General features: G+C 40.4%; 1 long non-coding RNA gene across 2 annotated transcripts in view; it reads right to left on the bottom strand.

Moving 5' to 3' along the window:
* LOC136289171 (uncharacterized) overlaps positions 1-25,946 on the bottom strand; it is a 117,660-nt gene that overhangs the window by 64,016 nt on the left and 27,698 nt on the right. For both annotated transcript variants that reach the window (XR_010720730.1, XR_010720731.1), the window contains exon 2: positions 18,018-18,280. This is a non-coding gene — a long non-coding RNA (uncharacterized lncRNA). The remainder of the gene's footprint in view (positions 1-18,017; positions 18,281-25,946) is intronic.

Below are 25,946 nucleotides of genomic sequence, written 5' to 3'. Positions count from 1 at the left end.
AACATTGCTTATACTGATTTTTTCCTTCTTATTTCAGGCAAAAATTCCAAGCCATAGCAAAGCTTTTGCCTTCTGCTGCCACTGAATACCAGTTGCTGCACAAGTAAAACAGAAAAAGGCTGTAGTTATTTTAAAACAGCTACTTTTCTCTACTTAAGTGTTTAGCTTTCTGTAGTTGACTATGTTATGGGTGGGAAATGATTGCCCTAAGTGATGCAACCATCAATACCCCTGAGTAGGGCAGTGGCAACAAGCAAAGGAAAAAAACTTGTAGGGTAATGTAAAAACGTAACATGGAGAGATAGAACAGCATTATTAACTGAGGAGAAAAACCCATAAAACAAACACAACAAAACAACACCCTCTGATGATTCTTTTTTGTCTCGGGCAGTATTGCTACAAAATACCTAATAAAGGTGACACAAAGAACTTCTAAACCATTCGTTAATTACTTGAGGCCAGTTTTCATTTTACTGCTTCACTGCAATTTCCATTAGCATGGGAAATTGTACCATTTTTTTCCAAAGAGATATTTCCAGCTAAGTCAGTGTGGATTCAACAAGACCAGGACCATCATATAAATAGAAATCAGAAAATAGTATTTCCATAAGAAACCTCTCCGATTTATTGGATTAACAGGCACTTACTAGTGACTCACGCTGACACAGCCTATAGTAATCCAATCTATCTGAGATAAGAATAAATTCAAAGGAAACCTTAAATTTAGAAAATCACCTCTGTGGCTGCACACACAGTTGGCTTTATTACATGAAATCACATTAAGTGTTCTCTCCAAATGGGAGGACAAATAAATTAAAAGCTAAATTCTAGCAATTTTTTTTTTCTGTTGAGTGCCGCATGTCCTTAACAGCAGCAGCTGCCACACTGAGCATAATTAGAGAGGGATAAGAGAGCCCTGTGTGGAAGTGCCTTGTGGAACACAGCACTTTTCCTGTCCTACAATCCCACAGGAATATGCTGTGCTAAAAGTAGTAGGAAGAAGAAAAGCCACCAAGCCACCTCACCTTGCCTCAAGAGAATTAAGTTAGATTATTAAATCTACAGTGGCAACCACCATTTCTCCTGCATGTACACTGGTTTTCGCTTCCATCCAGGATTCCTTGGGAAACTCTGACTTATCTTTAGGGGATGCTACTAAATCCTAAGAAACGCTGAGGTGTTCTGGCCCAGCACACTGAAACATCAATGCTTTCCTGAAACCCTAAAGGATGCATTCACAGCTCTCACACTTCCTTTAAAACATGGCAGCAAGCAGGGAGTTGGGATGGAGCTTATTTCTATAAATACTCCTCCGCAGCAATAAAAGGATTTTTACCTCCTGATACTGCCATGAATAGCAACAGTCTGGGAAAAAAATGTATTATTAAATATTACAGTCATAGAATGGCTTGGGTTGGAAAGGACTTCCAACAATATCGAGTTCAGATTCCCTGCCATGGACAAGGACACCTACCACTAGCCCAGGCTGCTCCAAGCCCCATCCAACCCGGCCTTGCGTTCTTCTAGGGATGGGGAAGTCACAGCTTCTCTGGGCAACCTGTGCCAAGGCCTCCCCACCCTCAGAGGGAGAAATTTCTTCCCAACATCCCATCTAAACCTGACTTCTTTTCATATGAAAAGAGCCAATACAAGGAAAGATGCCACTGACCAGAGCAAGGGGTCATGCACTGAGGACTGGACGTATACCTTTATCTAATAGCAATATAATATTTATTATATTAGTATAATATATATGAGGATGTATATATAATAATACCTAAAATAATAATTTGTATTATATTGCATATATTATAATGTGTAATGATGTATAATATCATATATTATACTATATATTATTATATAACATATATCATTATACATTATATATATCTATTATTGTATTATAATATTATTATACATTATTATATTTTATATATATATATTATAATATTATTATATTACAAGATTTAATTAAATACCACCAGTGTGTAAGGATATTTGAAAGCCACGTATCTTCTGCCATCCATAAAACAAAGACACTTCTCTGTGCTCAGGGATGTAAATCACTGAGTACACAGATGAAAACTCATTTGTAAGAACCAGCTGCACACTACTGAGGCCAACAAAATCTTATCAAATGCAGACTTCAAGGCTGAAATGACTTATTTAGAGAACTGCTGTGCTGCTCTCACCTGTAGTACCCAGTTAAGTTAGATCAAGGACAACAGCACATACCAACTACATTATAAGCAAGGAGGTTTTAATTTTTTATGCAGACTTTCCTTCAGGCATACACACCCACTCTCAGCAAATTCCCATTAATGGCCATTCTACAATCCTGAAAAGCAGTATGTTATAGCCTTGGGCTAACTAAATTAGAGTGAGCTGTGCTGAAGCTGCAATCACAGTGAAAACCTGCTGTATGACTTTTACCACAATAAAGATACTCCCTCAGAGAGCCTCTTCACAGTACAGTATTTTCAAAAAAAACCTCACCACAGCTTGCAACTCCTGTGAATTTGGTCATGACAGCCTGGGGCCTTGCCCAAGGACACTTAGAATACAGATAAAAAAATTACTCAGTAGTCAAAAAAATGTTGATTATACCCAAGATTTTTAATGTACTTCAAGTGGGGATGCGGCTCTTGGCTTGAAGGGAGCGCAGAACAGATGAGAACTCAAATGTCAAAGTGGAAGGGGACAAGACACAATTTGTTCTGATTGAAAGACAAGGTTAAAAATCTCATTTTCTGTCACAATGAATTGGGTTTTCAAAGTGAGACCTCCCTGCCCTTGTGCTTTTTTCAGATTTGATTTTTGGAATAATTCTAGCCTTTACATTACAGTAAAACGCTGTAAAATTTTCAAATAGCTAGATTTTGTGCTAACCCTAATTCATAATCATTCTGGCCTTGCAACCGTGGTGTGAAATTCACTGAGCTAGACAGCTGGGAAGGGGGGGGTGTGAAGAGTGGGGGTGGTGTTGTGTTTTTTTATTATTATTGCACTTCTGGTGTTCAGCCCTTCTACTCTATACGAAATCCATATTCAGAAGTCTGTAAGCATGAAGATGCTTTTACGTACAAGGATTTGGTCAGACTCTAAAAGCATCTGCACCTTCGTTTGCAATGAATGAATCTCTCTTCAAATTTACTTTGGTGACCAAAATATGTGTTTCTAGCCCGTAGTCCTGACTTACGTAAAAAGTGGCGCTGCTCAGAAAATTGTTTTGTCCATGTAATGCTCCCCGAAATAATTTTTGATCCCTTCAAAACCCTCTAAAGGACACCTACTGAAAAATGCTTTCCAATCAAACCTAAAGAAAACAGCCTGAGCTCACGGCGCTGGTACAAAACTGAACCCTAAATGAAGTTCTAGGAAAGAACCACCAGCTTTTCACGTAAACTTGTGGTGAGTTTTCACTGAAGCCCTCAACCCTGCCAACCCATGGCTAAATGTCATACCTCATTTCCTATCCTAAATCAGCCAGAGCAGCAAGACGGTTTTGCTCTGTCATTTTTAGACCTCATTAAAACCCAATGCTAAGCATAATTCCGGATAGTGGAACTTGGCTGAGGACTGAAAAAAAAGTCCCCAACATTTAGACAATCTAGGAAATTCAGCCTTTTTTTTTTTTTTTTTTTTCTACAGAAGTGGGCCCTGGGCACAGCTCCTCACCAAAGACAGGATTTTACTTTTTCACATGCTCTTGATACGTGCTGGATCAACACCATGAGGTGTGCAAATTTAAACAGAATTACTCAGGCTGGAAAACCCCTCTAAGATCACAGAGTCCAACCATCAACCCAGCATTGTCAAGGCCACTATTAATTCATGTCCTCAAGTGCTGCATCTTTTAAACCCCTGCAGGGATGGTGACTCCACCACTGCCATGGGCAGCCTGTGACAGGGCCTGACAACCCTTTTGGTGAAGAAATTTTTACTAAAATCCAAACTGAACCTCAGCTGGTGCAACTTGAGGCCATTTCCTCCTATCACTGGGAAAAGACAAGCACAACCTACCTACAACTGCTTTGTAACACAAGCACATCAGAAAATCAAACTCTGACTCAATTTCTTACACAAGTATCAGTCAACTTTTAATTATTTCCCCCAGCCAAAAATCTTCTATTCCTAACAACTCTTTAAAGGCCACTTAAGGCACACCAAGAACTATGAAAAGCAACACTGGGCTGTTTCATGGATCACCTCCCAGGGTATCATGCTCCAAAGCACACAACGTCACTGTATTTCTACCTCTGCAATAATGTCTTTAGGCAGCTACAAGTTGTCTCAGCCAGAAAATATTATCTTGTGCATGTCCTATTAAAAAAGATTAATCTGTTGAACACCTGATGATTCACTCACCCACATGTTAGAAGTCCACACAAAAATGACTCATTCTGACCGTAGAGAATATTCACCTGGGATACCCAAGCCCTCTCATCTTTTCCAGAGATGGTAACTGCTTTTTCTTGCAAAGGTGGTGGATGGCGGTTTCCCTATGAGAGCAATAGGTGACATGAAGGAGAAACAGACATGGGATTAAGCCCTGGAAGTTTTTTAAACAGTCTACGTAAAAATAATAAGAATACTCTAAGAGTTAAGTTTGTGGATAACTGAAGCACTGGCAGAGGAGAAAACAGTAACACCCCACAGTGAGACAGTGGTTGATGGCAACAATTGATTTTAATCCTAACAAATTAACGTCACCCAGATTTGAAGGAGTCCTCCATGGTTTGGGCACTTTCTCCCAGAAAAAGGGCTCGAGAGCAGCTGTACTGAATCACCCTGGCAGGGACAGCCAGTGCAGGGCAAAGCCATATTAAGGGCTTGGCTGATGACATCAGATTTGTTGTGTTCGTGCAACAAATCAGGCTGAGTTCTAGGCTAGAACTTCATGTCCAGTTCTGATACCCACGCTGCGGAGACGCCAAAGGACTGGCAAGGGTTCAGGGAAGAGCTCAGAAAATAGTGGGTCTGGCTGGGATACAGACTGCGCGACGCCAGGCCAAACATCTCCTTCATTAGGGAGGCGAGTCCCTGACCTTGTTTTCATAGGTACTCTGTGGATATGACAAATAACAAACAGCTCTTCCATCCTTGGAGCGAAAGGCGCAGCAAGATATTACAGCTGGAAGGGAAACAAGCCTGAATTTGAAGCAACTTCTCCCTTTTTAGCAACAGCATTGCTAAATATTTACCATTGCTTGGTGGTTTAGGACGGCAGAGCTCCTAACAGCACTCCAAGACGCACTTCTGAGGAGAAATTCTTATCTTCCTTCACAGAGAACCACACACAGGCTTGATACAGAGATATGAATCTAAAAATTCCATGGAATCACAGAATAATTTGGGATGTAAGGGACCCTGAATACCATCCAGTTCCAACCCCCTGCTATGGGAAGGGACACCTTCCACTATCCCAGGTTGCTCCAAGCCCCATTCAAAGTGGTCTTGAAAAACTCCAGGGCTGAGGCAGCCACAGCTTCTCTGGGCAACCTGTACCAGGGCCTCGCTACCCTCACAGCCAAGAATTTCTGCCTAATATCCAATCCAAATCTGCTCCCTTTCAGCTTTAATCCATTCCCTTGTCCTAACACTGCTTGCCTTTTCTTGAAAGTAAAAATCCTAAAGTTAGTATTGAAGTTAATTTTCATGCTTCATTATATTGTTACTGCTATGTAATGCCTACTGCTTTATGCTGTCTCATGATCAACCTCCTTTGCCTTGAAAGAAGCATTTTATAGATGGTTTTTCTCCTTGGTAAACTTATCTACAAAAATACAGGCATGGAAAATACCTGATTTGCTATTTTTCTTGCACCTCATTACCTCAAGAAGTAACATGGAAAATAAAGAGGAGAAAATAAAAAGAGAACACGAGACCTTAATTTAGGGGAAAGCAAATGCTAACTCTGATTGTGTATTATTAGAATATGATGAGAATTTACGCAGGAGGACATTAGTTTAGCCAGAAAAGCACTTAACAGAAGTGACTAAAGACATGCTTGCTGCTTGCATGACACAGCTCTCTCCTTCCAGCCCTTCTATCATCCAAACACTTTTTACTGCCACCCCTTCTGCAACTCCTGATCCTGAATTTCTGACTGAAGTTTAGACAGTACTTGGAGGCACCAAAGTGCACAGCACACCCAGTTCAGCAATCCAGGGAAAGATAAGACTTTGAGATGTACTTGCTCTACCAACACCTTGCACTCCGTGAGGAAAGGGAGCGAAGAGAACAAACTGGCCAACACCCCAAAGAGCTCTGGGAAACACAAAAAGAAATAATATAATGAAGGAAGTTTGTTTCCTGACACACAAGAAGAAGTATACGTATTCTGAACTCCTGCTGATTTCTAATTCTGTATGTAACAAAACAATAAAATTAAACCGCGTAAGGAATAACTGACTCATTTTTAATTCTGAGTCATCCCAAATCAGTAGATTCCTGTGTCAGACTATCTGTGCCCTCAAGAAAGTAATGGAATATGGCAATTTACAATCCACTTAAGAATCAGGAAATTCACACAGCAGGTGAGAACACTAACAAGCCACCATTTTCACTTTATATTGAAAAAAAAATTTCAATCAAGTCCTCTCTATGGAATATAATAAGAGTTCTGAACAGAGTGGACAAGATAAGCCACACTGTTTTACATGAAAAAAAGCAGGGCAAGTCCTTGCCTGGCTTGTCCCCCTAGAATTATAGATCTTGAACTTGAAGAAAATAAATTTAAAAAAAACCTCTTGACAGCAGTAAGAGATCCGGGTAACCTCCTTCACACGGCCCTGTGCTGGGGGCTGCACACAAAAGCCACATCCTGAACAGCACCAGCTCTGCTCCTGATGCCACGAGGCAGCAACTCCTCACCTTCCCCTCACACGTTTATTGTATCCCAATTTAATATTCTGCCAAAGCAAACACACTGGGTTTATGTAATAACTGCCAGTGTGTCATTCACTGCATGGGATCCGGAGTTTTAACTCCTTAGGGACGCAATCCTAAAAAAATTAATGTATTCCAGGAGCTTGGAATGCTCGTACTTCTGGGGAATTTATCACAGAAGTATTTAGCACAGTGGGTTTAAATCTTCTAATTTTACGAGGAGATTCGAACTGCTCAGCATTTTTCTGAAAATTCTTGTTCCCAGAATTACCAGGTTACATAAGAATCTCATATGCCAATAATGAAACATTTTCTAGTCTCCAAGGTAGCGCAGAAACGCCAGAAATTTGTCTGACATTCCTCCCCCTTCCAAAAAAAACCCAGCAGACACATAAAAAGAATTTAAAGTGTTATTTATAAAGTCTCATTAATTATCAATTACTGAAATACTAGTAGCCCAATTGTTCCTGAATACTTGGTGAGGAATGCTGTTGATAATTTCCATGCTTTCCTGTCAGGTCTTCTTTATCCAGGGAAAGAAAGAGAAGGGGGAAAAAAAGGAAAAAAAAAAAAAGAAAAAAAAAGAAAAAAAAAAGGAGAAAAGAGAAAAAGAAGAGAATGGAAAAGGAAGAAGAGAATGGAAAAGGAAGAAGAGAAAAAGAAGAGGAGAAAAGAGAAAAAGAAGAGGAGAAAAAAGAAAAAGAAGAGGAGAAAAGAGAAGGAGAAAAGAGAAAAAGAAGAGAAAAAGGAGAAAAGAGAAAAAGAAGGAGAAGAGAGAGAAAAAGAAGGAGAAAAAGAGAAAGAACTGCTTTGAATCACAGTTTTCCAGCCTTTTTAAGATTACAAGTACCTGAAGTCTTTATTAAAATAAGTATCTATGGCTTTAATAAAACACATGAATTAAACTAAGATGTTTCCTCCCAATATCACAGCATCAACCACTATGGGATCAGCATTCGGAATAAAATCAGCAGGAGCACTTCCCCATCAATGACAGCAATATACAGCTCTGTTAACTTATTGCTCATTATTATTCATCATTACTCTGGCTCAAAACAACTTTCAGGAGAAGAGTAACTGGGAAACTTTGGTTTTTTTCCTTAGCAAGTGTCTACGTAAAACATAAAAATGAGGCATCTAAACTATCTGCTCCCAATTACAAAGGCTGTTTATATGGTCCACAAATTCTCCTAAAATACAAAAGTAGATTTTAAAAGATTAACACACACATTAAAAAGTCCAAATCCCAGCTAGGACTTAAATATTGGTGTCTTAAAGCTATTTTAAGTAAAGAGCAGCAGTAGAGATGAGTGTGAAACTATGGCTACAGATCCGGAAGCTACCAAATATCTGGATTAGTCCCATGGAAAAGGATAGCTGGATGTCCAACAAAGTATCCAATCTTCTTGAGCTGCTTACAAAACTTCCCTTACCTCTTTATTTGCCATAGGTGGAACACTGGCACAAAGTCACCTCGATTAGGACAAGAAAATTGGAAAAATACCTTTTTCTCTCCCTCTCAACCACTTTATCATCGTTTCAGACCCAAAGCCTACAAAATGTTTTCCACGGGCATGTTGTAAAACTAACTTTAGGTGTTTAGTAGAGTGAAAAAGGGAACCATTTTGGATCCCTCTGCAGAACTAAAGCCTCAATTGCAGTTCTGTTCATTTATATTTTAATCCAGTTCGTGCACTGGTATTCCAGCAGCATATGGCAGTGTGTATTTCAGTTGGAAGAGCTTCAAGGAGGAGCAGCAGCATCATTCTAAAAAATTGCTTATATACCAAATCAAGTCGGTTTTTTTTCAACTGAGTTTCACTTAAGTCTCTAGGATACTCATCCTCTTCTACCAATACAAAAATCCCTCCACATCCAGAACAAAGTTTCCTCTGCCCAATTATCTTTAGACTGTTCTCTGCTTTTTATGGCAGAACACCAAGAAATAACTATGAAGGAAGCTTAAGTTCCTTCTTTAGAACCATGACGATAAAAAGATAAGATCTTAGTACTTGCTGTTTGGAATTATATTAGGAGACTCTGGATAAATCTCATCTCACTTTAAAAATCAGATACCTAGGTGAGATTAATCTTAATCCAGTGGGACTACATGAATACCACCTTTCACCATGCTAGTTAGGTGAAACCCCCAGTTGCAGGGGAACCAGAGCTCTGAAAACCTGCAGAAGAGAAGGTATTTGCACTTCAAATCTGAGCAGGAGTTACCCTAAACCAATCACATGTTGTACCACTGCCAACACATCAGCAGAGTCTGAAATCCCACGTCAAGTGTCTAAAATAGACAACAAAAGAAAGATCATTCCTGAAATAACCTTAGGACCTTACAGAAGGTGAAAATAGACAACTTGAAGGAAACAAACTCTCTGACTAAACACCAAGCTGATTATTCACAGATTGCCGAGGAGTCCTGTCTCACACTTAAGGCATTGCAGAGGCTTTTTCAGGCCTTGATACCAACAAAATCTTAACAGTGATTTCTGCCTGAGCAAGGACTGTGAGGTCTTTCCCTTGAGAAGTGTTTAACAACTAACTACAAATTACTGTATCTAAAGAAGGTGAAATATCCCCCTGCAAATTGTACACGAACCCTTGCTTCAAACCAGTTATCCCAAGTACTCTGTACAGCCCCCATGTGTGGAGCAGACAACTCCTCCAATGAGTATGCTCCCAAACCACAAGAATTTTGTGTTAATTTTCCTTAATTCTTGGCAGACATTAACTGAAAACACCCCTCATCCTTCTCTGTCCTGACACCATCCCTGAATATTCCCATTCAATCCACGTTCATTTGATGGGAACAAATAAACACCGAGCTCTCAGCATCCTTCAGACCTCCAGAAAACATTGTCTTTCCCCAAATTAACATAACAACGAGATCAGCAAATGCCACTGCTGAAGCAAACACCTGTTCTAAGGTTTGGTGGGCAGAAGAGCTTTTCAAACCTGCTAGAAACCGAGATCAGCTACCACCCGGCTGGAAGAAACCCCAGCCCTACATTATGTAATAATCTACATAGTTTTTAGACCAGTCTGCATTCTTACTGAGGAAGCTACAGACAGAACAAAAGAGAACAGGAAAAGTTCATTAATCTCAGCCCAGAGGAGTCTGTATTTGCACACTGAGGCAGGACTGCCCACTCACCCACACAACCTGAGCACTGCAATCTCACAATATTGAGGGTAAAGCACCACAAAATTTCCAGCGAGTCAGATCAGTCCTTTATTTGGATGAACAACCACTAACAACCTGTAAATTAAAAGACCCACTTCAGGGTTGGGTTTGGGTTTTCCTTTTCTTGGTAGTGTGTGAATAAGTCCAGACACAAACTCATCTGAAAAACTCAGAAACAGCTCAACCAAAGCTGCCACTGACCATACGGAACGAACAGAAAGTAGTAACACCCAAATTTAATCTGACCTTTAAAGACAGATTCATCTCACCCAGTTTCTCCTGTTGAGTATGCTGGGGTTTTTCCTCATTTCACAGAATCACAGAATGGTTTCAGTAAGAAGAGACTTTAAAGCCCATCCAGTCCCACCCCCTGTCCTGGGCAGGGACACCTTCCATGATCCCATGATGGACACTTCCAGAGATGAGGTAGCCACAGCTTCTCTGCTAACCTGTGCCAGGGCCTCCTCATCCTCACAGTAAAGAATTTATTCCAAATACATCATCTAAAACTGCTCTCTTTCAGCTTGAATCCATTCCCCCCGTCCTGTGACCAAATGCTTTTGTGGTCTCTGAAATGGAATATATACTACTAGAAATGGAGTCTCTGAGTACATCAAGTTGCAGACTTTTCACTTACATGTATAACAATGAAGAAAAACAGGTGAAACCACCCAAGTCAAACCAAGTTGTTCCTTGCAATCAACATTATTTTATAACATCTTCATGCGTGATTTAAAATTCCACTCTCATTTTATCCTTTTAGGTGACAGAACTATGACTTCACCCAAAGAGACTTTGCAACCCTTCTCCTTGCTTTTAATCAAGCACCAAATTGCTCTTTCTTAACCATCATGACTGAGAAAACTCTCTAAAACTGAAAATATTCACCAGTTCAAAACACTGAAATACCAGGGTGGGATTAAATTCACTCCATTTCCAACACCTGCACTGGGTCTATGAGGATTTTGAATGTCTAAATCCCTCCCTACAGCCCAGGGAATGCAGACAGCAGCTCATCTGACCACACAGAGCTGATGACAGAAGGATGAACCAAACTGCTCATTCCACTTCACTGGCTAGGGCAGCATCCTCCAATTATTCCAGCAGGATGAGAGCCACAAGGAGGAGAAATTTTCTGGTAAAAACTTTGTCATGTCATTTTGTCTGGACAAGAGTATCTCAAAGTCCACAGAAGCCCACGAAGCTCAAAACTTCTTCCTTCCAACAAAAGCACATTAAGAAAGAGAAGACACAGAATCAAGTTCAGCAGCACAGAGAGACAGCGTTCCAAGCCTGGAAATATCCAAAATCAGGTTTAACAGGGATTAGAGCAACCTGGTCTAGTGGAAACTGTCCCTGCCTATGTCAGGGGATAGAACTGGATGGTCTTTAATGTCTCTTCCAACTCAAACCATTTTGTGGCTCTGAAATTTTCCCAGTCCCATGAAGGTACCTGACAGTTATCAGCATCAAACATCACCTCCTGAAATTGAAGTGGCCAAACTGCAGGATTTTGGAGACGGATAAATTCTCACTGTAGTCACTGTAATGTAAACACTGCATTTTTAAGACACCGTTAATTAGCACTGCTTCAAACAACTCCGAAAACCTGCAACAGAGGCAGAACTTGACCCAGTCCTGACCTATGTACAGGATCTTCACTGCTGAAGAGTGGCTGCATTACTGATTACAAAGCACTCAAGTTCAGTACTCGAAGCAGTAGTTTTCTCTATTTTTAGCTGTGCAACTAAAAAAAAAAAAAAAATACCCGCTTCAGCATGAGGGTTGGATAAGATGACCTTAGTCGGGTCCTCAATAAGCTCAAGCATTCTGCAATGAAAAAACATGGAAACTCCTTTTAAAAAAACTAAAATGAACAGGCAAAAAAAGGAGAAGGTATTAAGGGGGTGACAGCTTACTAAAGACCCCATACTGCATACGGAAGAACAGAATAAGTGCAACTTAAAACAAAATAAAGATCAATATTAAGAAAGCCTTCAAAAGCATGTCCTTCAAAAAGGGAAGTCATATCGTGATTCCAGGAAAAAAATAAAGACTTTAACAAACTAAATGAAAAATGTTAAGCTGAAAAAAAAAAAAAAATACTGAGAACTGATGTGTTAAGAGGAAATTTTTTCAAATAAACCAGAAGGGTGAAGCTTATGAAAAAACCCTCTGGGCCAATAGGTGACAAAAGATAAAAGGCTTGACGGGACAAAGCTGTGGGGAGGGGAAAAAGCCTCAGAAATGCTTCTTTGCCACATGAAAACCCAGATGAACTCACAGTTCAGGACGTAACAGTTTAGGGAACTTCCAGCTCTGGCGCCTGCCTGTAGAGAGGACCAGGAAAGAGGATCCTCTCTGGGAAGTTGAGCACTGCTCACTGCCAAAGCCTACCAGGAATTACACAGCCAGGAGCACGTGGGCGCAGCCAGATTTCTAAGGAAACCAAATTATTAAAAATACCAACTGATGGACTGCAATCTGCAGGTCACACACAGGAGGGCTCTGAAAGGGCTCCGAGGATATTTAGGGAGTCCCTAAAAATTACCAACTTCTCCACAAGATCTTGAAGAAAACTCAGTTGTAGAGCAGAAAGGAGGAAGGTCTTATTAACCAACAGTTAATTTACATGCAGAGAACATAAACCCTTATACACACACATCAAATCAGATTCCTGTAAAGGTCCAGAGTTAGACCTTTCTCATTTAACTAAACAATAAATTATGCTGAAAAGGACACACTGTGAGGTCACAGGTATATTAAAGATAAACCAGTAAATGCATCAAAGCAGTTATCCTCAGTCTTTTTTTCCAGCTAGTTATTATACAGCATGACTGGGAGAGAAAACAGAATATGAAATTCAAGTAGATTAATTCCAAGGCCCTGTATATAGAAAAAAAGCAGCCAGCTACACACTGAAAATGAGGGGCTCTAAATTAGTTTTTTTCCTGATTAGGAGAGACCTTGAAGTCACTGCTGATAGCTTTGTTAAAATACAGTTTTCACAGCAGTTGATAACAGGAGCAGTGAAAAAGCAAACAATTTCAGGAGTAATTAGGAAGGAACTGAGGTGGTAAGAGAAAGCAGCAGTGGACATTGGGACACTGCACTCACGTGCAGCACATTCATGTCCTCAACTCACCACTTCCCTAAGCTGCAGCTGCAGGACACATACGACTGGAAAAATTATTTTATGCTACAGGTCCTCTAGATCTGGCCCAGTTTTACGTAAGATGTTTGCTACATTAATGTTGGAAAACAAGAGCAAGTAACGTTTCTACTGCTCAAGCAATTTCCTACACTTATTCATCTAAAGCAAGTGTCTATTTATGATTGTGAAGATTGATTCTGTTGCCTAATTTCCCCTATTCAATATAATTTTGAGTTTACTGACAATGCAGAGAGGGACAGACCAGGAGGTTCCGATCAAGTTGGTTTTGAGACTAAAAACTCAGATGAAAAATGCTGTGAACAAAGCAGGTGTGGACATTTAAACATTAAACATCATCCTCAGTCATCCAAAAAGGTGAATCCCTTGCCCATCCAATCTTTCTAAAGTGAAATTACAAATAGGCAGCACTGGAACACTCTGTCCAGGGAAGTGGTGCAGTCAAAAAATGGCACTTGAGGATATGGTTTAGTGGTGAATATGGTGATGACTGAGGGTAGAACTTGGTGATCTTAGAGGTCTTTTCCAACTTTAACAATTCTGTGATGAAGAATGATGTTGTATCTTGCAGATTATTAGCCATTCCTACAAAGTATTTTGCAATGACTCCACATATACAAGTGTACCAAAACAGCACAGTTGATTTTACCACAAATTCAGCTGTGCCATGTGCAGAAGTGGGCAAACCCACTCTGCTTCTGGCAGGACTTGGTGCCATTTCAGCTCGTCTTTCCAAAGGGATCTGTTCCCAGCACTGTTCAATGAATTCATAAATGACATGAAAAGGGCTCAACAGTGAGACGACAACATCTGCTGATGATAGTAAAGTTATTCACAGTAGCAAAGGCAGTAAATAAGTAGGAAAAATCCAAAAAGAAATGCGTGCAGATTACTCACTGGACATGAAAATACACAAACGATATTCAGGAGTGCAATTAATGAGGAATCTCAATGAAACTGAGTGTGAAGTAAGATGAATGGAGGTGGGGCAAGTGGCTTTATTTCATGTATGGAGGTCAGCAGGCTTTGAACTGACTCAACACCTGCACCAGGCTGAGCTCTAGAAAATTATGGTTGTAATGGAAAATGTTATGCATGAATTACTTAAGTCTTTTCCAGTGCAAAAAGTGGATTTTAAATGGAGTTCATGCTCTGAAGTTAACAAAAGAATATGGCTCCTCAGTGAACAGGCTCATGCGTTAGTTAAGCTGGGGAACCACAGAGCTTTAGATTTCCCAGTTCTACTCACTAAGAATTCCAAAAGACATGTCCAGTAAACACTGCCAAAAACCCAAAAAACAAACAAACAAACAAAAGAAAAACAAAACGAAAACAAACCTCAGCAAAACAAAACACAAAAAGAAACACACACACAAAAAACCAAACAAACAAAAAACAACAACAAAAAAAACAACCATCCAGCTCAGTCAATCCATGTACTACAGACGTCTGGGCAATGAAGGGTGTGCAGAAGGAGGATCCTAATCCCATTCTGTTTCTGTGCTCCTCAATAACCCCCCTGTGGCCACTGCTGGACACGTATCACTGCTCTAGGTCAGTGAATGACAAGAGATGCTTTTCTCCTCTTACCTTCACTACCTCTCTGCAGGTTGTCAGACCTTTTTACTCTATTTTGGATTTTCTGTGTTGTCTATCATGGAAAATCATCTGAACTGTGCTGGAAAAGCACATCCAAAATGCCCAGCAGGACCTGCTGGAGGGGTGAGAGGGATCTAAGCATAAGGTGCTTAAGCATAAAGTCTGTCACCTTGTAGAGAATTCTGTTTGCACTGAAGTCCCAATGTAGCTTTGCTCCCCATAAAAGATCCATCCACCAAAGTGCAGCAGAACAGTTCCCTCCTCAAAGGAAAATCAAGTCTAAGCAAAAGGGTCCATTCATTATTCGAGTTCCTTCTTCCACAAAGGTGACTTGAGCTTATTGCTCTTTCCCTGAATTTCCCCCACATTTCCACTCTTGCTAGAAGGGAAAACTCCCTTTGAAAAACCCCAACCTGAAAAATTACCTGGATTTCCAAGCAACAAGATGAAAGTCCTACCTATTCCAGGAAACAGCCCTAATTCATTTAACAAAATTAATGGGTATTTTAATGACACTTTTAGACTACTACACTGTAACTCTGTAATTGACTCTTGATACAGCTGATCTGATGGTATAAAAATAGGGAAATACTAACCACTGTATCAAAACAATCTTTGAAAGAATTATCCTATCACTATTTCCCTTTTTTTTTTTTTCCTTTCAAGAAGACACCGAGTTACTCCAACATGGAGTGAAACAAATCTTCTGCCACAGAAAGAGAATCAGAAAGAAAATTTTACTTTTTTGGGTGCACATGGAACTAATTCTTAACAGCCAAGGCTACAGAAACAACTTCTGTGTCAACAAGTACTGAAACACTTGAAGAGATTAAAATTATTGAACAAATCACTACCTCTAACCATCCACTCCCTTCAGTCCTGTAAAACTTCCCAGGGATAAAGATTATTAAAACACAACCTGTATAAAAACCATCAGAAATCAATCTTGCCTGGTCACTGTATTTTCTTTCACACAGCACAGCTGCCTAAATTTAGCATGGATGTTTTTATTTCTCTTACAAACTATGTTAACAAACTCCATGGGGCTCTTCACTACCCTTAATACTGAACCACAGGCTTGCAGATGAAGGCTGGGAAAACTTCCCTTAGCTCTGGAAATTCTGGAATAGGAATGGAATATGGAGAAACAAAAATAGATGGATTCATTTTATATACAAAGAGATCTAATTGCACACTTGAAAGTTCCTGGAAGTTTTGTCACCAGGACTGAATCAGCTGTCCAGGCTGAACTATCCATGGAAAAAATGGATTCCTTTCTAGAGGCAACTTTTTAGAGACAAGTCATCCCTCCCCTTCAAGGGGGTCTGGAATAGGAAATGTCAGGAAGCTGTTCATCCCACCTGCTGTTCACCACTGGCTACAGCAGCACCTGGACATTTGAGCTTCATGAGAAAAACCTTACCCACAGCATTTGAGGTAAAACAGGAAAATGGAGGCATTTGTATGTGTTTGCGATGTTTTGCAGGAAGCATCCAAGCTGAAACTCCTGCATGTACACTCCTGGGAATCCTGCACTACTGCACCTGATTGCTACTACATTAGGCTTCCACAGATGCGCTCTTTCACAATTCCATCTTGGAGAACTATTTATGCTGCTTGGAAAGATCAAGGATGTGGATCCACACACACCAACTACCTTCACTCTACTTTGCAGAGTGTCTCAGTTCTGGATCCTCCTCACTGGGCTTGGTGCAGACACGTTGCCAGAACGCTCCTTCCACATGTGAAAACAGCATTTGCCTGAAAAACCCACTTTCCTCAGCTCCATACTGAAAGGAATTAACAGGCTGAAGGGTTACTTCATAAAGAAAACCATTTGGGCACTTAAGATGTGGTGACAACCAACCAATGAACAGGAAATCAAGTATTAGGGTAGAAAACTGCAGCTGTACTCAGTTGGTAGCTGCAAATATTTGCTGTTGAAATTAGGTAACATCTGTACAAGGTGAGAGCTGTTACTGGATTGATTCTATTCGTATTTCCTCAGATCACAGAGCTGCCACCACACAATTCTTATTTCTTCTTGGACCCACCATATCTAAGAAACAATGATCTTCTTGTGCTGTGGAAGGGATGGAATGTGAAATCCCATCCACATCCCAACAGAATCCCACAAACATTTTGGCAGGAAAAATTTATTATGTAAAGCCCAGATGGCATCCCAAATATTTCTGCTTCAAAATTTAGGACTTTTTTTTTTTTCCTTAAAATAAATTACACAAAAGCATCAGGCCTAAAATTAACTGTAGAAGAGCATCAGGCAAGGTAACCAGACTTAACTGAGCAGTTATTTGGACTATGGGAACAATGGGAATGTGGTTTTTCTCCATTTAACTCCATTGTCAGAAATGAATAACATTTTTCTATTCAACTATAGTTGAATGACTGGCAGAGAAGGAAGATATAATGAGCAAATACATCCAGTAACATATAATACTTGGAGAAGAACTTTACCAGTCATCTGAAGTCTAACACCTTCGCCACCAACTTCTGATGCAACATTTCAGACTTTCAGAATCAAATCTGCCAGTTTTTGTTATTCTAACAGGCTTCTTTTGCTTAATATTTGCTTTTTCCCACCATGCAATTTCAGCTCTGAATCTGGGAATATGTGACTTCAATATGGTTTTGGCTGCTGCTTCACCGAAGCAGCTAAACCTGATTATCAGTTTGGCTCAGTATGGACTTAAGTCACTGCCCACCCTTTAAGCTCTGGGATAAAGATCAACCCTGGATTCCGACTGTCATTTTGCAGTGAGCCCACTCCTAGATTCCTTTTATATCTATCACTTCACTGAATGCCAAAGAAATCTCAGCGTGCTTGGCATGAAGGCTGCACTTCCTATATTTATGCTCCAAATTAATTTATGCTCCATTTTAGTCCTTCCCAGCTTAAAACCATCCGAGGGAAGACTGAATAAAGTGCAAAACAGTCCATGCAACTGTTTTACTAATACAAAATACTGATCACCCACACTGCTTTTCCATCACCACCTTTCTTGTGCATTTTCTGTTTAAAACTACCCAAAATATTAACCCAGAAGGAACCGTGGTCATCTCTGTATAGCATACAGCCATTCCAGCCTTGTTGCTCCACCTCAAACTTCCAGAAAATAAACCATTGCTTTTTAATTGTACTACCTTAACTTTGCTGGCAGAAGCACGTTTGATTCTTCAAGACGGAAGAAAGTGAAACGCTCTCTCCAGGCAAGAATTCCTTATATCTGGCACGCTAACACTTCATCCTTTTTAATTATTCCACAGGTGGTTGCCTTGGAAACTGCCAAGTAGCTCTTGGATTTGAGGGACCCAGCATGAGACAGTAACAAGCCTTTGTAGCCACGGCACTCGGATCCACGTTGGCTGCAGCAGCAGCAGGAGGACATGGAACGGTCACAGAAAACCTGGAAGAGACGATAAAAATTACCAGGCATTAATTACATTGCTCAGCTCTTCAAATACAAAACACAAGAAACGCCGACAGCCTCTCAACAGTGGATAAAAACCACATTTCAGAGGCATCTGCTCCTGCAGCTCCCCAGCACAGCCCCGGGTTTCACCTTCGGAGGACGGCACTGAAATGGAGATGCTGGCGGAGGCTCACGAGCTCAGCCCTCAAGATCCAGCAAGATGATTTTTTTTTTTTCCCCCCCTTCAGCTTCCAGAGAGACCTTCCTGAGTGTCTGGTCCAACTGCCTGAAATTCAGTGCTATTGTTTTCCTTTGAATAAAAATAGAGTAACTATAAATAGCTGCCATCGCGAATGCTGATTCACTGTATTCCGTATCATACGGCAAATTGCTCCCAACTTCACTCAGCCTGAAAAACTATGGAAATTCTCTTTACTTAAAACATAGCTACAAGCCCAGCAAAGCATCCAATTCTGCATTTGTGTCGCTGGTCTAAAAGCACAAAAGATTTTCCTTTTCCCGTACTGATTTCTCATCATTTTAAAAGCTGATAATTTATATCATAGATAGTAATAATATAAATAAAACCACCAAAAACCAAACCAAAGCAAAACCTTATTATGCTTCCTATTACTGGTCAAAACTATAAATTTCCATTTTTCAAAAATCTTTTCTGCTTCTCCATTTTAACTTTTTAATACAAAAAATAGGTTAACATAAGCCTTAAGAAAACCATTTTCATTAAAACTATCCAAGTGATTTCCTGAGACCTCACTGACATGTAAGTGCTTGAATTTGTGGTATCACAAATTGTCTGGCATCAGCTCAAGAGTAAGAGGTGGATTTGCTTCCACCCTTCCATAATGAGACACCCAAAAGACACAAGAGCATGTTTGCTAATTCCAGAGCTGAGTTTGACTAGAACCAACCAGATTAAATACACATTAAATGCACAGAAAAAAAATGACAGTGAAGTAAGACAAATGAAACTGTTTCTGGACAATCTCCTCAGTGCTCACTTCGTCCTTCCAGGGCAGGTCCTTCTCCCTTTCTTGCCTCCTTTAATCACTTGCGTGATTGAAAAATAGAATTTGAAACCATTTTCTTTCTCTCTGTCACTGAATCCCACCAAGGACAAAGCAAATCCTGGTGAGTTCCATAGTTTTTCCTTTCTTGCTTCCCTCTCCACATCCCTTTCAGTCACCTTATTTTCCCATTTACGAACAACATTTCTGCAAAATGACATGACAAAAACAGGCTTTTTATCCTCAGCAGTTCCAGAAGTGAGACCTGTTTAACCCTCTCTGGATTCAATTTAGAACAAACAAGAGTTTCACCAGTTCCCTCATCCCACCATCCATGGGCACATTTGCCATCCAGCCACCCACCTCCATACTCCAGGATGGGAAATATGCCTCCTTTTCAGTCCATCAGGTTTGGTTTGTTAAACATCTTTTGGGGATTTTTCCCTGCAGAAGTGGCATTCTAAAACACTGTGGAAAATCCAGAGCATTTTCTCTGTTCTCCTCTTCCTAATTACAGCTGTAACCTCCTGCATGTCCTGCTAATGCAGGAGAAAACCTCTCCTCTGCCCCAGTTCCCTCAAGTGTCTCTGACAAACCAAGTCTCCAAAGCCTCAAAATGACCCTTTGATCACAGAGGGTTCTCTCCTCTGAGGAAAGGTGGATTTTCCATCTCTGCCTCGGGCATCTTACACTACTCTCAAGCACATCCTCACTCTGCACTCATGATCCCATTTTGTTTTTTCTCACAGGGCAGACAGGTGAACTTTATCTACAGTGTTCACTCAGACCAAATCTGGTGCTTGACCGATTTCCCAGTGTTAGTCCTTGCAATGCACTGAGATGTTTTGAAACCCAGGGCATCCAGCTCTCAACAGGCTCCAGTGCCTGGCATTTGCATTTGCCTTATTCTCAGAGCAGCGTCACCCTGAGATTAAGTCAAAAGTTGTGTTGCAAGTCTTCTTCTAACTTGATTTAAATCCTACAGCTTTCTAAAGGAATGCCTCAATAAGCTGATTTCTGAAACCCTCACCTATAGGAGGTGACAAAACCACTGCAACTCTTCCCTATCCTCATCATCTAGGACTAGTAAATAATTTTAAAGATTTTAAGAGAGTTCTTGCTAGCTTTTATTCCTTTTTTTAATACGTATTTTGGAAACATCTATATGATGTATTTATGTTAAATATGTTCATTTTAACACATACTCTACAGACGTTCTGTTTCTGTGAGTGGCCCCACCTGTGCACTGGCTTATCTCTGCCATGTTCCTCCTGCTCAAGCTTCTTAATCCCAGTTTAATTTCTGCCTGTCTGGTAATCTGACTGGATTCTTGGGCTCTTAGACTTCCTCTCTTCTCCACATAAAGGTTACACACGAGAGACATGGGATGAGCTCAATGCAAGACTCAAATTTCTTCTGTTTTCTGTAACATTCATCCACGTCAGGTGCTACAAACACACCTGGATCAACAAGGAGCTCCACCAGCTGAGTTTCTGACCAACCCTTTGAAGAAAGGGATGCCACACTCTGCAATTCTTCTCGAGACTTGTGTGGAGGAGTGCTACTGACTCTTAAAAATACAAATAAGACCTTCTGTCTCAGCCTTCAGAGGACACAGGTTTCTGTTCATTTCCAGCCTCCTGGCCTAGGGCCGCCTCAAGGTTCACATTTTGCCTCACCACCCCTGCTCTGGGACCCCGAGTCACTGTGTGATGGAGGAGCTCTGCTTCCTCCTTCAGAACAAGCACTGTTAAACACTAAAAGCACTGTAAACTCCAGAGCTTCGTGTTATTAGTAAAATACATAAAACATGGGACTCATGAACAGTGAAACTAAAAGCAAGATGAATAAAAGACTTTTAAGTAACTCCCCTGGTCCACTGTGGTTTCCCATTTTTTCTTTTTCAAACTTGTTCTCAATCCATTAACAACCTAATTTCACAAATCCCTATGCATCCCTGAAATAAGTCTTTCTTTCCCTGCTTGAACATTTCCAGAGACTGCTGGTTTTCCCCTGCTCAGTCTTCCATTCCTGTCAAAGGCTCCTTTCTGACCGGTCTCCATCCCATGCTCCAAAAAGCTGCTTCCCAAAAATACCCTCAGATTGTCTCAGGGAATGCTCCATCTCCCTCCTGCCAGAGACTTGCACCTGATGGGCAAACACAGCACAATAAAGAACTTTTCCCCCCACTGTGATGAGAAGAGACACGAGAAATTCAAACACCAGCTGTGACGCATCCCACACTGGAGTTTTCAAGAAGGCCCAAAAGGTCAGCTTGCCACAACTTTAATTAACAAGATCCAAGTTCTTATTTCCCCTTTTTCTCTGCAGAATTTCCTGTCTGGTTCATCAGGTACATTTTAGCCACAACTTCTTAGTGCAAAGTTTTTTGCCCTGTTCTTGGTTTCAACCACAGCCCAATGAACAGATGACCATTACTTTAAGTCTTTGGTTTCCCTAGTAAATTTTCTGTCATTTTTTTTTTAATTCTTCAGAATTTGCTATGCACAGAAGTGATGCACAACCACAACCACCTTTTTCAGTCAATTAGAAAATGGATGTTTCCTTGATAACTGTACTTCTGTATCTGTAGAAGGCACCCAGACAGCTTGAACCAAGTACAAAACTTTATTTTTATTCAATGCTTCAAGTACTGTGTACATACATATACAGATATATGTATTATAAATATATGTATACAGGTAGTAAGTCATAGATACAATAGCAGATTGGAACTACATTGAGAGTGAGTCCCACTGCCCTCTTTGGAAAACTCCAAAGTCACAGCATTAAGTTACCAGAAGCAATTAATAATTTAAAATTCATTCTTAAAAAACCCCCCGAACTTCTGTTTCAGCATTGTTTACTGATATCCTCTTATAATAGCCATTATTTTCCACCTGAAAAGAAGTTAAATGATATTTTAGCAAAAGGTGTCAATCCTGGGTATCTTTTTAAAAAAAAAACTTGTCAACAATTTTTAATGTTTTAGTATTTGACACATAATAACGAGAAAATAGGAGCAATCTTCTGAAAACTTTGATGCCTGGCAAGAAGCCCATCTCTTCACAAAAAAAGAGAAAAGGCTCTGTGTTGTAAAGAAAATTATTTATTATTTGCTTTGATGGGTTTTTAAAGTTTACTTGCAAATGCCTGGTAAATAAAAAGGCACCTCTCTCTTGAATTATTTTTAAGTATAAACAATGAAAGCAAACCACAAAGCCTTTTTTGAACTATTCCACCTCCAGTGAAGATCAGCACAGCTTGGCTATTTTACAGCTTTACCAGGGTAATACACATCTGCACAACTGACTACTGGAACAAATATTTAAAAAAAAAAAAAAAAAAAAAAAGACAACAAGAAAAGGCACCCTTTGCTGCCTTCAATAAAAACCTAAAGTAAGAATTTTAAATTAGAAATATGGGAATTTCCCCTATAAAAACCACAGGTTGCCAGAAAAATGTCAACCAAGCAAGCTCTTCCACAGATTCAACTATAGGATTTTACAAAATAGAAGTAAAAAGAATAATCAGGACACAAGGCACTGCCAGGAACAGGACTACTCAGGATGAGATGCCAACCAGAAATGAAGTACAGGGGGAAGGAAAACAGGTAGGAAAGGTATCAAAGTTTGGAGGCTCAGTCACTAGCAACAAAGACACCTGAAGAAGGGAATCACAGAATTATTTAGGTTGGAAAAAGACCTCCAGTTCCAACCATGAACCCAACACTGCCAAGGTACAGCAGTAGAACATCCTTGGGACAAGTGTGGCCAGGCAACTTTGAGAAGCTTCAATTAAGGCAGCCTAAAATCAGATGGTCACTTTACCAGATGTTTTTGAGTTGAATGTATACTTGGTCAGATCTCAAGAGAAATGGTTTCCACCCAAAGTGGTAGCAACAGCTCTGACAACCTGGGCTGTCAGGAGCTCCTAAACAAAAACTGAAGGGGAAACAAGATTCCTCTGCAGAACAAGCCTGCACAGCTGAGTTCATCGGTTCCCGTGGTTAAAATGAGATCTGTACCAGCTAAAACTTGTGAAGGTGAACTCTTGCTGAAATAATTCACAAACAGATTATCCAAAACCAAATCCACCTCAAAAGAAAATGGAAGAATTTTCAATCTTAAATACAAGGAGGTTTTGATCTGTGCTACCAGAAGAGACACAGAATCCGGGTGCTGAATAGAGACTTTGTGCTTCAACCATTCAGCACCGCTGCTTAAACAATACTGGAGTCTTTTGGCAAGAAAATACAGGCCAATTTTATGTAACAACTTTCACTACAGTAGGAGTTACTGGTAAACTGAAATGAAAACAACAAAAATTATTTTGACAGTACTACAAAAACGATCAGTCAACACTTTCAGCAGTATCCGGAAAAAAAAAATTCATTTTCCATCTACGGAGAACAACATCAGTATGTGATGCTCCAGGAGACGGGTATATTCTGAATTTCTAGTTCCCAACTCCACAACGTTTTGTGGTGATAGAGACATTCCCTTGCCCAGACTGCACAATCCTCTGCTGCTGTGGTTGACGCGTCCTCGGATCTTGCTCTTTACAGCTTCAGCTCTTTCTTCCTCTATCTCAGAAAACCTCACCTTTCCTCAGACTACAGAGGAAGCACAATAAACTAATACAATGTTAGCATGATGCAGATCTCAGACTTTTACAGGCTAGAGATGGTCTCTTATTACGAAGCACGATAAAGTATTAACAGCATGAGAGCTGGCAGAGATTTCTTACCAAGTGCTCTCCTAAGAGAAATAATCATTTAGTTGAGAGAACAAAATAATTTAGTGCGAAGGTCACCTGGTTTAGCACTACTGTTCAACATCTGGTCTTAAGATAAATATCAATTTGTGTCTCTAAAGTAGAGTTTATTTTTTGAAAAAATCTTTACCAAGAACAGTCATAACACACTGAGAATTTCCACATTCAACCTGCTAACACTCAGACTAATTTGTCTCATATAAGCCCTCCAGTAAATCCAAAGCTCTTTTCCCTTGTGTATTAGCTACCAATTACTACAACACAGACACTAAAAACTCAACAACAAAGTAAACGTTAATACTTAGATAACACTTGAACCACTTTTGTTACATCAAATAACTGTATTTTTTTTCATTCCAGCATTCTGACACACACCTGTTTGTGAAGTTTTGGTGTTTAACACCAGGAGGATGAACCCACGGACACTGCTGGCTGCAGAGCAACACGAACCACCACTACTTCCATCAGAAAAGGGCCAAGAACTAACATCATTCCCACCAGGAAGAGGCCAAGAACCAACAGCTGAAAGCAACTATGTGGCTTCACCATCTGCTGCTGGAGCCACCTTTACCCATTTTTCATCCCAGTCAGATGATTCCCCTTCATGCAGCTGTGCCATGGATTAGATCTTGGTACTGACCCTGGAGAAATCTGATTTTGCAGCTTCTGTGGCTGGTTCTGCAGTGGGTTCACCCACGGCTGTAGGACCAGGGACCAGCTGGCTTCCAGGCAGGAACTGGGGGATGCTGACTGCTTCTTTCAGCAGTTCTGCCAGTTTATGCCAGCTTAAAATTCCCAGGAAACCATGCAGAATTAGGCATGTCCAAGTTAGAAATGTGAAAAAAAAAAAAAAAAGGAAAAAAAAGAAGAAAAAAAGAAGCAAGCACAGACTGTTTACCCCATAGAACAAATTACTAAGGAGAGATGTTGAAATCCTCATTTCTAAGTAACTCCCAAATAAGCTAGCCTGCCCTTCTGAAAAGCATTTTCAGCAGATGCCTGTTAATTTTTCAATTTTTCAGTCAAACATAAGCTACTGAGCTCAAAACAGGGAGTAACAGTTACACATAATGACCTGCAACACCCTAAATGTCAGACTAAATTACCCCACAGTTCCTTCTGCCTCCCATCTTCGAAACACAGATATATTTTAGTTCCATCCCGAGCCGTGTCAGATCAGCAGGCTTTAACAGTTTGAAACACAAGAGTCAAATGTAATGATATCCCTGCTTGGAACAAATCCAGGGGTTGAATCTGATTTCTTCACGTAGAAACAAGCAGCTCTTAGCATTTGATCTGGAATTCGTACCTCGTTAGGAGGGAAGCAGCAGAAGTCTCACCCCTTCCTGGGTCCCAGCTGGCGATGACAGAGAAGGAGAAGAAGGAAAAAGAGAAGGAAAAGGAGAAGGAGCTGCGCTGTGCTAGAGCTGGTCACCAACCCCGTCAAAACCCTCAGCTGTGAGTGCAGGGAATGATAATTTTTGCCTGCCACGAGCAGACAGCTTCTGTGAGTCGGGAATCTTCACGTTCAGACGCTCTGAGGAGGAGGGTCAAATCAGAAACCTTGGCTTTCAGCATCGTTCTTCGTGCCTCAGTATGTTACGGGTGAAGGAAGATGCCTTCTCTCTGCCTCAGTAACTGTGTAGTATTTCATCCTTTGCAAATTAAAGGGGAAAAAAAAAAAACCCTCTAAATTTACAAGACGTGTAGCACTTGGCAGGATTTCATAACTGCTGAGTGACTGAGATGAGCTCATTTAACACAATTTTGAAATAAATGTATTATTTTATACAGCTGAGCCTATACATTCTGCAAGGCAATGGGAGAAGGGAGGGATGATACAGAGCATGGCCTGAAGA

Source organism: Chamaea fasciata, unplaced genomic scaffold, assembly GCF_029207755.1.
Source record: "Chamaea fasciata isolate MVZ Bird 193981 ecotype frontalis unplaced genomic scaffold, bChaFas1.0.hap1 SCAF_5, whole genome shotgun sequence".
Taxonomy (NCBI): Eukaryota; Metazoa; Chordata; class Aves; order Passeriformes; family Sylviidae; genus Chamaea; species Chamaea fasciata.
Note: the sequence above shows the minus strand (reverse complement) of the source record. Positions and strands in the feature narration are given on the sequence as shown.